The 16197-nt window shown below is 42.1% G+C and overlaps 1 protein-coding gene and 1 long non-coding RNA gene across 10 annotated transcripts in view; one reads left to right on the top strand and one right to left on the bottom strand.

The window, feature by feature from the left end:
• Nucleotides 1–16142, bottom strand: part of PCMTD1 (protein-L-isoaspartate (D-aspartate) O-methyltransferase domain containing 1) — a 49913-nt gene extending 33771 nt beyond the window's left edge. For 3 of the 9 annotated variants that reach the window (XM_075141884.1, XM_075141885.1, XM_075141887.1), the window contains exon 1: nt 15962–16045. The gene's annotated coding sequence lies outside the window, so the exon portion shown is untranslated. Of the gene's footprint in view, nt 1–13862; nt 13990–14207; nt 14521–15880 lie in introns of those variants that run through there. The other 6 variants (XM_075141875.1, XM_075141880.1, XM_075141876.1 and 3 more) reach the window with 4 other exon arrangements.
• Nucleotides 16080–16197, top strand: part of LOC142078781 (uncharacterized) — a 46503-nt gene continuing 46385 nt past the window's right edge. The window contains exon 1 of the long non-coding RNA XR_012672348.1: nt 16080–16162. This is a non-coding gene — a long non-coding RNA (uncharacterized LOC142078781). The remainder of the gene's footprint in view (nt 16163–16197) is intronic.

Genomic DNA, 16197 nt, shown 5'->3' with positions numbered 1-16197 from the left:
ATGACTCCTTAAAATACAGGTTATTTGAGCCTACTAACTTGACTCTTATTTTTTTTCAAAGGGTGAAAAATAGAAAATATAATAAATGGGATCAGCCATATTTCAAGTCTCCTCCTCAGAACTATTTTCACTAAGATACCAGCTTGGAGCACACCACAACACACTGAATCGAGACTGTGATACATTACTTTAAACTCATAGATGGCATACAAAATACTTGCTGAACCTTCCCCCTCACCCAGGAGGGGAGGATGGGAAGAGACAACAATAAACCACTGAGCTACTCGTTAATATAGACATAGGAGTCAGCTGTTAAGTCTCCCCAAAAAGGAATATTCTGTGACAGGCGATAGGAGGGAATTAACCACAAATGCACAGAAGGGCTTGAAATGCTTCAGTCCATTTAACAGTTTCAGTTTACTCATGGCAGAGGTCAGCAATACCACTCTCATCAGCTGAGGTTTAAAGTTTCCCAGGCCATCAACCAAGCGTTAGACCTACTTCTGTTCAGACTCAATTCCTGCCACCCTTGCAGCCGTAATGAACTCAAGATCATGTTTTGCCTGTCCTCGTCCCGTCCAGCGACTCCTACAACAAAAGGACTCCATTTTCAGTTTAGCTTCCCCTTTCCTCCCAAGTACTGTAACAGTGCTGTGAAAGAGGAAATTCAACTCCAAACTGCAGAGCTGAGTCTAAGATTTCAGCAGGACCTTTTCAATAAACAGAATGACTGCTTACTATCCAAAAGGAAAAGAGAAATTGTAACGTTAGCTTCACTAAGCAAAGGCTGGAGAAAACCAAAACATAAGCTGTGTGCTGGAGGTAACTGTAGTAGGTGACTACAAAAATCAGAATAAACTGTGGGACACAGAGGTATTTCAGAGTGAAGTCTTTACAAACATTTTTTTAAACTTTTATACATATGCCTTGCTGCTAAACTGCTACTAAAGGCAATAAAAATTCTAAATGCTTTGGAAAAGTAGGTGCTACTTGAACAGCCTTCTCTTCCACAGCTATTTGTTTTGTCATTCCAAACAGTTTAGAAAGAAGGAAAACTGTTGTTTTCAGGATATAGTAACATACTACTTAGTGCATTAAGGAAAACTTTATTGGAAACTCTGCACATATTCGAAGTCTATGCTCTAGACTCGTCTCACTCAGAAACATTTATTCCTAACATACTGTTCAGTGGATCATTTCAAGAAGCTTTTCAAGTTAAACAGAAACAAGTACAAAACCAAGTATAGTCAGCCCTCCAATGTAAAGCACTCCACAAAGCATACTTCAAGGTTCTTTGTAATATAGCAATGGAACAAGGAACAGACCACAGGATTAAAGTTAAGCCAAATTAATGTCAACAGCTACAACTACTGACTTAACCTGAATTGCATTGACCTACTTGGGCAGAAAATGTTTGTCAAGTCTGATATAAGCTTAAGCCCTGATCTTCCTGTTTAGGCCTTCAACAGCTGTTTATACAAGATTCCAGATGTGCGTTTGCTCTCATTCTTTCTCCACCTCCAGTCACCTGAACACACCAAACAGCACACGTGGTACTGCATTTCTCTCAGATGATGCGCTGAAGCTTACGGCACTCCACAAATGTATGAGCAGTGACAAGCTGTCCTGGTTTTGGCTGGGATAGAGTTAGTTTTCCTCTTAGTAGCTGGTTTAGTGCTGTGTTTTGGATTTAGGATGAGAACCATGTGGTAACACACTAATGTTTTAGTTGTTGCTAAGCAGTGCTTGTACTAAGTCAAGGACTTTTCAGCTTCCCATGCTCTGCCAGCAAGGAGGTGCACAAGAAGCTGGGAGGGACCACAGCAAGGACAGTTGACCCGAACTGGCCAAAGGGATATTCCATACCATATGATATCATGCTCAGTATATAAACAGGGGGCAGTTGGCTGGGGGGCAGCAACCGCTGCTAAGGGACTGGCTAGGTGTCAGTCAGCGGGTGGTGAGCGGTTGCATCATTAGTTTTTCCTGGGTTTTGTTTCTCTCTCCCTTTTTGTTGTTTTCATTACTTTTTTTTTTTTAATTATTATTATTTTATTTCAATCATTAAACTGTTTTTACCTCAACCCACGAGTTTTCTTACTTTTGCCATTCTGATTCTCTCCCCCATCCCACCGGGGGCGGGCGGCTGTGTAGTGTTTGGTTGCCAACTGGGGTTAAACCATGACACAAGCACATCAGCACAGGTTTCATGATCAAATGACCTTAACCTGTGTAGTTACACAAGGGTGTAATTTTTGGACCAACCTTGCTGAATGTCTACGGAACCTTTTGACTTTTTTTTCTTACTCATTTTTTTAAACAGAGACAATTCACAGGAACTTAAAGTAAAAAAAAATAAAATAACACAGAATTTTGTTGATTGTCCACCCGGGGGAAAAAAAAAAAAAACACACCACATTTTTTTTCCTTCTTTTGACTGGGATACATTCCTTTCCCAGTCTGTGTTTTCTTCTGTACTGGATTTCTTTTTCTCATCTGAAATTCTCTCTACCCTCTTCACACAATGGCAAGGATTGAATGTTGAAAGGAACATTTTCTATATATGAGTTTTATATGCCAGACCTGTTTTCAGGTATGCTGATAAAGACTTTAAAATTCATTAACTTTTATTACAAAGCAAAAAATCCTATGTATTTCCCGGATGGAACTTTTAATGCATAGCTTAACACCACATCCTGACTCAGTTCTCCTTTATGTTTAAAATCTGGGCAAAAATCGTTTGCAAAGCTGAGCCTCTCAGGCTTCAGAAGAAGTTTCCTTTTCAAAGTCTCCCACCTGTTACACACAAACATGTTCTGAATGACTACTTCAAAACAAAAAGCTAAGAGTTTACCATTTCCACCTGAGATTGTTAGCAGTGTAGTTTGTCATACTGGGGTGAAACCTAAAGTACAAGATAGTTTCTGAATTTTAAAAGTGTACATCTATACCCAGCACGTACTAACGGAGCCCTATACCCTCAGAGAGCAAGTCCTCAGCTGAGCTCTTTATCGATTTAGGGCTATGCTTATTATTCTCCAACAGTTGTCACTATGGTCACCACAGACCCAGCCTCAGTGTTCACATCCTAGAATGCCCTCTGGGCCACTAACTGACCTTTCTTAATTATATTCTACAAAAACTCCCTGCTGAGAGACAGGAAAGCTGTCTCACTGCCTTAGTTTAGTGACGCAATCACTAGTAAACACTATCTGTTGGTCATCTGCACATAATTATTTTCCCCCCACTTCCCACTTCAAATACATGGAATCTTTGGGATTTGCACACCTACAACCATTTTGAATCTAGTCATTCATGTTACAAAAAGATTTAAATTGGGAACAAGCACAGAAAACACTCCCTCCTCTTAAAAGAATGTGCTAGTATCCAATTTCACAGTAAGTTTTAATTTAGCCAGTATCTGCCATAAAACTTTTGTTAAGAAATGCTCTTATTTGTAAAATGAAAAAGCCTCCATGGATGAGAGGCTGATGAGATGATAAACAGCTCTGGAATACTCCGGTTAGCCTGTGTGTGCAAAAGTCTCATGAGATTTTAAGCACCTGACATTATTACCTGTGCAGAAGACGTTAGTCTGTCAGGGATAAAGAGTTTGTCCATTACTGATGGACAGTATTAATGGTCAGTTGCTGCTCAGTCCCCAGAACCAGCTCCTCCTCATATTCTGAAGCAGATGAACAGAAGTGCTAATAAGAAAATAGCCCTTAGGTGCTCTGAAAACCATTTTCCAAAGCAGCAAGATGCTGTTAGCTAGTATTATCAGAAAAACCAAAGAATTAAAATTTTATGTGCCAGTCCAGTGATACTGTCTACAACATTTTAAAAAAAAAAACCTAACTAAATTATTTCAGTAATTTCAGAGAGCAGCATTAACTGCTAACAAAAATCTGAATACCTGATTGACAGTGACAAGAACTGATGTTTATGGCAGCAGCGTATGACACACCTTGAGTGGTGGAACTAGACAGTTCCTGGTAATAGTACTCAATCAGAGCAGCATGGCATGCTTTTTTCACAGTATGCAGTGATAAGATGTCAACAAAACAATAGTTGCCAGTCTGTTGCTTATCATTAGAGGTCAGCTATATGCAAACTGGTGATTACATCTCAAGAGGTTGTATGTATACCTTTATGAGTGAATGAACACTAGCTCTGCCCCGATTCTGCATACCCTATAGTATCCCATCAACTGTAGATTTCAAAACAATTAATGTTGCTGCTCTACCAGTCCAGAAAGTTTGGTGGTGCTTGTTTGTACGACACTGCATAAAATGGTTTCATCTCTGAGGAGCCTAAGATGGCTTAGTGATGTGTCAAAGTTCCACTAAACGATCTCATAAACAAAGGATGTAAGCTTAACCCAATGTCCAACATACAGAAAATCCTCTACCCTTCCTCTGACAGCAGTGTCCATGAAAGAACCCGGCAGTCCCCTTATAGTAGACTCTTTTTAAAGGTCTCAGCTCTGTCCATTCCCACACTACAACTATTTTAAGTCTGTCCAGTACAAAGTAGTCAAAGAGTACTGCTTTATCACAGACTGGCTGGGAGAAAAGGGAAAGAAGAGAAGCTTCTCTGGAGGGCCTAACAGACCCACAGAAACAGGAGGTGTCAGGTAGTAGTGGCTTCCTCACTAGCAAGACTAAAATATCAGGACTTCGTAAGACAGATATGAATCAGTGATGCTTAATACATACAGATGTCTGATATTCACTGAGTCTGTATCATGCACCTGTTTTTCAGAAGAGAAATTGCTATCTGTGCACATATTTCACAGGAATTAGTGAGCTACAGAGTGACCAGGCTGCAAAACTCATTGCCACAATAAACAGCTTTGTACAAGGGTATTTAACAGAGAATACTCATTTCAAGCAGGTTTATATAAGCCATAACAGTCAAATGTTAAGAATTAGAAGAGCTATAGAGAGATGTGTAAAAAAAAAAAAACCACAACTTTTTTGGAGTATCTAATTCTTTTTAGTCTGAAAAGGCATAAGGCATACAAGTGACACAAACATTTCTGCAAATTTTAACTTTATCCTGATCATAAGCCAACTAAGACACCTTGACATAAAGAACAAGCCAAATACTCAACATTTTTAAAACAAAACCTGTCTTTCTCTTCATGAAAGGAAATGCTTAACAATTTAGTTTATGGTGACCAGGAGGTAACAAACCACGGTAAAATATGATGCTCCTTTACTTTCAGTATCACCTTCAGAAAGCAACCAATAATGCGAGGGGGGTGGGGGAGAGAATCCTCTTTTATAATGAAATACAAACCTGTTTAGTACAAGAACTGAAACATACTTTCCTAACCTTTTACCAAAAATGTAGTTTCTGCAGCTACAGTCTTAAGCAGATCAAGTCACAGTTCATATAATTTTGAGTAGGCTAAATATGCCCCGTAACAAAATATTCACTATTTCAGCCAGTGCTAAAGTTCAAAAGCTTATTGCACATAAACATTTCAAGTTATTTAAATAACTCACTTCCAGCAGCAACAGAACAACATACGCCTGTTGCCTTTAGCAAAAGAAAATAGAAATGAGGTCAAGTGTAAAAATAGAAGATGGTTACATTCCTGACACTTGAAACCTCATCTTAGAGCTATGCATTTACTGCAGTCTCTACAAAAAAACCCAGGTCCAAAGAAAAAACAAAAATATCAATCAACTTTATCAAGCTCTAAGTGCACTAAAGCCTTTGGGTTTTCTGATCTTTAGAACTATATCTAAAGGCAACAAAATAGCATGCAATAATCACAGCATAAACAACTTCTAATACTGTATGATCAAAATATTTACTTTCACAGCCTGAGAATCTCAACTTTTATTTATTATATGTCCCCTTCTTATGAGACGCTAAATAAATAAAAAATTCAAGTCCTGATCCTGTTTACTAGATTCTTAAAGTAGTCCAATGCAACACAACAGTATGTTTTGAGAAGTTACTTTATTACTTAGGCCTGAAATCTTCAAGAAGGATGAATGAGTAAGGCCTATTCTGTTTCCTGCTTCTCTTGCTCAGAACCGCGACACAAAATTCTTTCACCGATGCAATCTTCTACAAGCATCACACTGGATTCACCAATTTTTTCAAATGTAACTTGTTTACTAAAACACATACACACTAACAGTTACTTTTCATTTATCTTGTCAAAGAAAGTGTTGGATATCCACTTGCACATAACTTTCTTCTTTTAATCCCCAAATTCTGCGTATGTCCAAGCGCCTCACACTTTAAGGCCCATGTCATAATTTGCCTCATTCTCCAGACATACCATAAATCCACAAACAACATACTCTAAAATGACTTGACCTTGTCCGTAAATCCCTGTTTCTTAAGATATCCAATGGCTACTTCATATAAAACAGAGATTAACTATCCCTTCATGGTTCTTACCAAAGGAAAGTGATGATTTATCAAAACTTTCAAAATGTACAAATCAAGTATGAACTAAATATATTTTAAAAATCTACCCAAGAAGTCTCTACACAAATGCAAGTCACCCAGAACAAAAAAACCACTCCTTATTTTACAATTCAAAAGGTTACAGCATTAGTACTGTTACTAAAGCCTGTTATCAAAGCCTGTTCCACAAAGTTTCATGCCATCATTCTAGCATTCTCTTTGTTCCTGTTGCTATTAAACTACCCTACACTTTTAAGGTAACATTTCAAAGTATTGCTTTTGTAACAGTATCGCTTTAATTCACATCTCTGTGGCCAGCCAGTAGCATAAATTTTCGACTATGCTTGCAAATGATTAAACAGATTATTTGCCAGCATATATCAAAGTTAACGCTGTTAGGTTATACAATAAAAAGCTATTCTGCATACAAAGGAGCAGAGAGGCATGCTTGCAGGTGGGGGAACCCACCTAAACACCCTGACCCAGCTGCTCCCAGGGCTATCACAGGAGAACCATCTGTTCTCCCCACGTCCCCACCACCACTGGGCCTCTCCAGGGCCCTTTTCAGATTGAGAGGTGACTGTTTACAGGGCTAGCAGATTTATCATGGGATGGAGGGAAAGGCACTTAGGGATTGCATAAGTCCTGTTATAGGAAATTTAGGGGGGGAACCAAAGGTGGGGAAAGGGAGAGATCAAAGTGGCTTGGGGAGAAACCAGCATGGGAAAACAGAGGGCTATAGTGACAAGAGGGACAGGTCACCTGTGAACAAGTCAGTATGCGTGTCTAGCTGTGCTCTGCCCTGAATCACCGCTGTCTGTCCTGTCTGCCCATTAATCTCCTTTTGTAACTCTTTTCCTGGGGCTCTGTTCAGTGTGCACGCGTGTCTACATAACAAGTGGAGTCAGACCACAGGTCACAGGGGCCCGTGGACCTGTGGTGCCAGCAAAGAAGTGGGTGACCTTTGCCAGGTCAGGATGTGATCACAGGGAGTACCAAGCTGGACTAGCCAGCAAACTGGCAGAGTGGCCTGGGAAACAGGGACGGGCCAGACTGTCTGAGTGAGGCTGTCTGAGTGAGGAGTTGGCTGCTGGAGGCAAAGGGGGGTCTAAGTGAGCTGCTGGAAAACCTGTGGGGTTTGGGGGGGGTGGCTGAGCATGAGTGTCTGTGTGCAAGAGGCAATGGGCAATAAATGGACCCAAGAGCCAGTTTCAGGGTAGAACGGGTGTCTAAACCCAGGAACTGGAAGGATCCATACATGCATGTGTTTGCCACTAGCAGACATTCAGCTTGACCATCCAGAAAGGGCAACAGGATAAGGCCATTGGCACCATTTGTGCTTGCATTAGTGCTGCGTTTTCTCCGTTGATGTGGTGGCCAAGTATGTATTTATATACGTACATGCTGAATATGTGTGTTTGTGTGGTACTGAGAATACATGCTTAGCCTCACTACCGGCTGGGCCTGGGGCCATGCATGCCTGAACTAAGAACTGGAAATACTTGAACAAAACCCCTTATAGGCCTTCTTTAAAATCCAAAACCAAAATATATAAGCACATTTTTAACTTGAAAATGTTTCTGCACTATTGTTTTCTTTTTTTTTCCTCCAGGTGTGAATCAAGTGCTATTACAAATACGGCTCTAAAACTATGATTTACTTACAGTACAAACAACAGCGGTGTGGTCTGGAGGGGATATGGAGCATTTGGGAAAGCTTCAGTGACCGTTTCAAGATATTCATGCAAATACCAAAAAATGGAAGTTGAGAACCTTTTATCATTGCTTGATGTAGCAGCTGTGTACTTGCACAGCGTAAGTGTATCTTTATCCCCATAATCCTACCCTATCAGGGTTTTTTCAGTCATACAAAGCACGTGGTTTTCACCTGAGAGCAGTGTAGTTTACAGATATAACACAAGAGGCTGCTACAGTCACATAACCTGCTTTAGTTATATCATGAATAACTCCAGTTTATCCAGAGCATCCCAGAATGGAGAAGTCAAATCCTACACTGACTTTTTCTGACAACTGAGTTACTCCAGAAAACATCACAGAAACTCAGGAAACTCAGCAGTAATGAGTCTTAGTCATAATGAATGCATAATGTAACTGAAGTAAATAAGCAGAGACTAAGGCCTATGGGATTCATAACACTGCAACTGTCAGCTTGGCAGAAGTTACAAAGAAACTCAGCAACTCAACTTCTGTGTCCTTCCAGTTTCACTGACCTCCTGACTGCAATAATGCCAAATCTAGAGTTTCCTGAAGGAAGAACACAGCAAAGCTTAAGAAACTGGACAGCACGTGACTACACTGAATGGAAACAAAACCACAGTTCATTCTCAAAAGGGTAAAGGGGAGAGTTTTGCAAATAAACAGTAGGGTCACATGCCCCAGCAGAAGAGCAGCCAGCAAAACCCCACCTGCCAGAACCCAACACAAACAACAAGAGTAAACAATAACTTTATGGGTCTCAGGCAAAGACTTTCAGATGGAAATCAAATCCTTTAATGGCAAACTGATGTCCTATTAGAAATACTCACAGCATTCCTAATTACTTGAAATTATTAATACTGCAGGAATATTAACCTTTCGTTTTGTTTGCTGAAATCAAGTATCTCCTTTAGTGAACTTCAGAGTTCATTCTTTCAGCAATGCTAACTTGCATACATTTTAGCCATACCTATCAAGCAAAAACAATTGTGTTGAAAATACAGTTACCAGAGTAGTGGCTCCAACTCTTTTATCTTTTTTAACTTCGATATATAGACCATTATAGAACACAGTGGTCCTGACTGGGTTGAGAGTATTACTTGGCTTTTTCTTTCAAATATTTGTCAAGCAAACCACATGGTAATTCCTGAATATCCGCTGAAAACATTTGCTACAGAAATAACACAAATAGATTCTCAAAATAGTAACCACTTCTCATTTTCCCCCAACCACATGGTCCTAATTCCTCTTTTAATGTTAAAACAACCATTTATAGGAATCAAGCCTTTCATTTGGGACAAGAATACCACAGGCATATCAATTGCTGGATGTGATTCACTAGCTGACTATTATCATAAACAATTCCAATAACTTTATTGCTTGACTTACGGAAGCCATACATTGATGCAGGTATCTCTTTTTGGAGAAGCAGCTTTTTTGTCATTTTTTAAAAAAATATGACCAAAGAATTAAGACGTCATCTGTGAAATGTTCTCTTTGAAATTTAGTTCCCTTTCACCCCTGAAGACAACAGGAACTGATAGCAAATGCTATTTGCTTTGCTTGAAGGATAGTACCAGTACACATACTTTGAACAGTTACATTCAGGAGTGCATGTATTTTGTGTTTACTGTATTACTGCATACTGCCTTTCACTACAGCTTAAACTACTGTTGTGTAAGAACTCTGATTTGTCTCTAACTCCTACCGCTAAATCTATAAAAACATTTGTAGACATCAGCTGGAAATCAAAAAGAAAAAAAAGTTCCCAATGACAGTCAGATGCCTCCTGGTGGAACATTATCCAGCATCACAAAGTTGTTGCTATTCATCCTGAAAATAGTTTTCAAAATTGCTTAATTTGCCACTAGAAATATGCACCTATCATTTAGGACTTTAACAAGCTAGTTGTTAAAAAAAGGAAGAAATAATCATGATTACTGACAGCTTTAATAAGCATTATCTATTTAGAAATCATGCAAAGAAAAGTTTTTGTAGTAGTAACAGCAAGCCTTTGATACTTGCTATGTGATTCAGGTGCTTCAACACAGCCCTCCAGCGCTATTTTAGGAGCTCATGCTAACTATAAGCTACTTGGCCTACGATATGGCAACAATTAGTGTTAAGTAACACAACAGAAAACTCTTCTGTCCACATCCTGTCCTTGCTTCTCCACAAACAAGCGAGAAAAGCTGCTGCTGTTGTGTGATCTAAGACTCCTAGACAGAACACAAACCGCATTAAGCTGAGGGATGTGTCTTTTGAAAAGAACACAACAGTTGGGACTGCAAAAACCACCAGATAAAAGTTAAGGCATCATCAGCCAAAAGACTCGTAAGAAAAGAGACCAAAAGAACAAAGCTGGAGACACTCTGACTTGTAACCAGAACGGAACATGCAGTCTGTCATCACCAAGTTCTAAAAACTCTCAGGACAGAGATTCTGTTCATAGTCACCATGCTGCTGCACAACTGGTTGGTTTGTGCACATGTATATATAAACATACCCAATCTCCAGTAAAGCATGCATGTTAGCAACTAGGACAACGGCTATCCCTTCTCTAACTGCTCAGCTACCTCTACTTAGATTTATCCTGCCTGGCATCTTTTTTTTTTTCCCCCCAAACTTCAGAAGAATATAGGCCTTCAATAAACCCTCTCTCATATCTAACAGCTCCATGCTGACAACTCAGATGCCCTATAGCACCTTCATATAAGTGTCCGTCACGCAAGATTCCAAACGTCCCATGTCACTATCAAACCATTTGCTCTAAGCCTACTAGTTTTTTTAATTAGTTTTTAAACCTAATTTTAAGGGGGTTTTTTGGCAGGTTCTGGATTGTTTCCTCAAACAAGTTTTTAAAACATTAATTCCATTTGTCTTCTTTTACATCCTAGAAACACTGCAAATCCAAATTCAGCATTTGTTTTACAACTGTATGCTGAGCAAATACTACTTTGAGAAAATGTGGAGTGAAATGCAATACTTGAGAGAAATTCTAAGCTTCAATATTTTACGTCACCTTAACAACACTCGCAATATCTTAAATCTCTAATTCTCACACTTGTAACAAACTAGATTTTTATGTCCTTTCTTTGCTAAACACTATACAAAACAAAGCCAGAACTCCAAAATTAGCCTTCATTAAACGCATCTTCTAAGCAGTGGGCTCCAAGTCTTTTTCTGCCTCAGCCCTCTAACCAGAGGAGAAGTTTACTCCTGCTCCATGGTCACCTCCCCACTCCAGAACTCCCCACCATGAGAACACACCAGAATCTGTAGCCTGAGAGTTACCATGGTGACTCCTGATGTCACCTCTAAACTATTTTAGGGCTGTGGAGTTTGGGGTTTTGTCTCTTTTTTTTTTTTTAAAAACCTGCTCTATGATGACTTCTAAACCAGTGTTTTCTCCTCACAATGAAGGACAACTTACATTTTTGTGCTTCAATTTAAAGAACTGATAAAATTTGTTGAGAAGTCAGTCACATACCAATTGCAGTCACAATGTACAAGTGGTGGACACCACAGTTGCTCTCTAGATAAAACTTCCAATACTTCTTGCTTTCAGAACTAAGTTTCTTAGGACTAACTGCCATTTTCAAAGTCATCTTTTCTTTCAATTTACTTTTACATTAGTTCTTACTTTCAAGGTTTCCAATAAGCTTCTGATCAGAAGTACATTTAACAAGAATCCACACATATACATTCATCAAGATTTCAAGCTCCTTAGGTTTAGTTAACATCACTGCCAACTTTGCAGTAGCAACACTAACTCTGAAACATGAAGTTGGCATGATGTACCAGGACAAAAAGGACAGACACTACTGTTCTGAGTGGCAGCCAGCTAATCTTTCAGTCCTGCAAGAATTATATTCAGCATCCTAAGCTGCTACAAATTCTATCCTTTCTTCAAGGCCCAGAAGTCCAGTCCAATTTTCTTAAACAACACAGCAGCAGCAACGGCTTTAAGAGCTTGCATTAAGCAGGCCTGAAGGCTCTCATTAACATCCAGTGCACACAAATAAGTCCCAAAGGAATTGGAGCACAGTAGTTATTTCCTGATGTTTTAATGTAATTATACTCATAATATTTAATATAAACTACTTCACTTTACTCCCTAGAACTCCATAAAAGAAAGAAGTGGAACAGTGTGATCACACTTCCGCAAAGCAGATACATTAAAAGAATTCTCCATCCAAAAAATCCACACTCGGTTGGAGAAGATGAAGCGTACAGATCAACTTCTGACCCTACCAGAAGATTCCTGGAGTGCCTTAGGCCGGTCACATACCTGATTATCCATCTGCAAAACAAGATGGCACATACATTCTTCCCACTTTTGCTTTGAGGATTTTACATTCTAAGTAGGTAAAATAAATGAGATAATATTCAATGATGTTTGCATTCAAGAGTGCCAAGTGCTGTAGACTTCAAGGCACTTTTCTTACACAGAGGCCTAATTAATGATCAGCTACAGAGCATCACCTTCCGTTTAAAAGGGTGAAATAGCAGATCTCTGTGACATTCCTGCTGAAAATGGGAACAAAGCAGGAAAAGAAAAGAACAGGTATGTGTAAAGACAATTCTCATCCAGAAACAATGACTCTATTCTCAGGTGTTTCACACCATGCACTGAAGACTGGGACGAGCATTCCCATACTGCCTAACTATTTCAGAATTGCTTTTAATGTATTTGTTTCGGGGAACTCTTAAAACTCCTGGCATAAACCTTCCTGGAACACTGCATGGAAAAATTATCTTGCCTATATTGATTTTTGGGAGCATCTCTGGGAAAAAAAAAAAAGCTGTATTACTAACCATATCTTGCAGTAGGAACCTCAAATTTTATTTGTGTGTTACTGTTTCTTCTTTCAAGTTTGCCTAAAAAAAAAGTCACAGGCAACACACTCTTCAGAGACTTCCACCTGCCTAAGGTATCATGCATAAGCCTATCTTTAGCTTCAGAATACACACTTACCATCTCAAAGCAACCGCACTTCAAGTTTACAAAAACACAACCGAGTGACTGCTCTGGTATGGTCCAGCACAGGCACGGAAAACTACAATACATGTCTGGCAGTCAGGTTCTATTCTTAGTCTCCTCTTAGGCAGAAGCCTCTTCAAAAGGAGCTGCTGCAGCTTGGGGCAGTCACTGACAGGCAAACAGAAGACTGAGCAATAAAAATCACCAAACTGCCAAGATTAGGACTATAAAAATGGCAAGACTTCATAAATCTATAAAGAGTACTGCAAAATTGAAACTGGCCGGTCAAATATTTAAAGCAAGTCACGAAGACTGAGATTGGATGAAGAAAATCCAGAGAGAAAGCCAATTAGGAGAGGCAGAAAGATTTTCACAGGAATTCTGGAGTGAAGATTGGAGATTATGCAGGGAAGGAACCTAATCCTGCGCAGATACAGTGATAACATTTGGCTATCCAGGGCTGTCTACTGTTACATACTTTTTTTCTGTTTCTGTGATTTCATGACATTCTCCTCACTGCAGACCTCCCAACAACATCCAATTGTTTTTCCTTGCATTTCTGAGGGACACTGACTGTTGTAAAGAACATCTGGCTAAGTGTCCATCTCCAAAGCCCTCATTGTGGCTCTCTGACCTCACTCACGTACTTCTTACATTCCTATCATTGTGTTTATTCACACGAAGTCAGTTAAAATACCAATAGATCTTTCACACATTTGTCCACTCACATATCCAAAATATTTTTCAAACTTTCCCAACAAATCAGGCAGGAGTTCTGCAGAAGACAGCTCCATTTATCCAAGCCTGATTCCTTCCAGAGATGGTCTGCCCAGTGCCCAAAGTAAGGTAAGGGTCCTGTGGGGGGAAAAAATGTATCACAAATATTATGATTCATTTGCAAGAATAATGAATTATGGTTACAAAGGCATTCTCACAATACACCCTCGTCATTTACTGACTTTAAGCATTAAATTTTTTTTGCATCTTAAAAGCATTCTCTGTAATACAGAGGGCATATGGTCAAGAGGGATTGGGTATCTTCACTAATTCACTGAAGTGCTGATTATCCTTACCTGTGTCTCTTTTTTGCGTGTGTCTCAAAGTTTACTGCTCATTACCTGAAGAAACCTTACTTCCTTGCTGAAGTCTGCAGTTCAACTGTGCTTGACTTTTACTTGACAGGAGTAAAAAAATACCCACTAGAACAGCATCTACATGGGCACTGGTAAGTACTGCAAGGACACAAGCATTCTCGACACATTGCAGCAGTTCAGCACTTCCATCTCTTCTCTCACAGACCCTGAAGATGTTTTCCTTCGTCTTCCTCCAAGAAAAATGAACACCCCCCCTCCTTCCACCACAGGAGTTTTTTCTTTTTTCCCTTTTGCTGTCAAAGACGACAGAGCTGTACAGAGCAGGCCCAGGCTGCTGACTGCGTATCAAATAATTGCCAAGATTCCTTCCCCCTCCGCCCTCCCTTCCCCTTCCTCCAACTTCACTGCAAGCCGCTGACAACTGCCGAGGCAGGGGGGAGGAGGGCGACGACGGAGGAAAGACAAGACTTGCACATGCACAGAAGAAGGCGGCCCGAGGTTTCGGGCCGAAGAGGACTCGCATGAACCGCAGACCGCAGCTCAGCTACAGGCAGCCGTGACCCCAGGACGCCACCACCGAAGAGATAACAACAAAGAAAACAGAGAGGGGCGGAGGTGGCTGCCCCGGAGCGAGTTCCTGCTCCTCCCCTTACGCTGCTCCCAGCCAAAACAGAGACCACAATGTAAACAGAGACAAAATGCGCGTTTATGGCAGAGCGGGGGGCAGAGGCAGCCGCCTCCTTCCCTGCGGCTGCCGCCAGCAACGCTCCCCGACGCCCATCGCCGCCTACCCACCGTGGCTCACGGGGCGAAAAGCAAAGTTATCGTGCATTTTACACACTTTATTTATGTAAACAAAGTATTTTCCTCTCGCTGCTGCCACACCGCCTCCTCTCCCGAAAGAGGAAACACCCTTCCTTATCCCATAGGTTTTTCTTTAAACAAAACGTTGTCTCCCTCTCCCTTTTGACTCCTCCAAAATGCCTCGGCCTGGAAGACGCAGCCCCCACAAGACCCTGATGTTACAAGGACTCAGAACAAGCAGGAAAAAAAACCAATGTAAGCTCTCGTTCTCACTACATTTCCTCAAAGACAAAATAAACCCAGCTGTCACGGGGATGAGGCAGGCCGCAGAGCCGCTGCGGGGACGAGCGCTGTCCTCACCTTGCCTCTAGCCCCCCTCGCCCGGATCTCAACGCTGGAACCTTCTCTCTTGTCCCCGTCCCCTCACACCTGCCCCGGGCCCGCGGCAGCGTCACCAACCACCTCTCCTCCAAACCTTTCTGGGCCAGAGAGTATTTATTACGCAGGCGGCGAAAGGACGCGGGTGGTGGAGGGGGGGCATCGGGCAAAGGAGGAGGAGGCGGCGGCGGCGGAGGAGGAGGAACGGGCTGCCGAGGGCGTACGCACACTCTCCCCGTCCCGTCCCTCCCCACCCTGCAGAGGCGAGCGGCAGCAAGCCCTCGCCCTGTCCCGGCTGCGTGAAAACAACCTTCCCCTCCCCCCTCCCCCCCCCCCCCCCCCCCGCCCCGCGCCTCAGAAGGGCGCGCGCCTGCGTGCGGGGCGAACGGACAATGGGAACCAGAGCACCCGGGGAAGCGAAGGGAGGGCAGGGGGCTGGCGGGCCGCGCTCCCCCCCCGCCGCAACTCACCGTCCCCGCTGTCCGACAGCGGCCTCCACGGCGCACAGCGCAGCCGGGGAGCGCAGTTCTGCCCGCCCGCGGGACACTCACCCGTTCTGCAGCGGGCCCCGGACCCTGCGCGGGGCGGCAGCGGCGAGACCCGCCCGGGGGGAAGAAATGTAGGCGGGAGAACGCTCCGGTCGCCCTCGCGGAGTGCAGCGGGGACGATCGCCGGGGGAGCGGGAGCCGGCGCAAGCGGAGGTCGGCGTGCCCCCAGAGTTGCCGTCCCCCGGCCCGCCGCCGTTCGCGTTGGTGAGAGAGACGGGGAGGGGAGGAGGGGCCCCAAC

The sequence above is a fragment of the Calonectris borealis genome, chromosome 2, assembly GCF_964195595.1.
Source record: "Calonectris borealis chromosome 2, bCalBor7.hap1.2, whole genome shotgun sequence".
NCBI lineage: Eukaryota > Metazoa > Chordata > Aves > Procellariiformes > Procellariidae > Calonectris > Calonectris borealis.
This window is presented reverse-complemented; position numbering and strand designations above follow the sequence as displayed.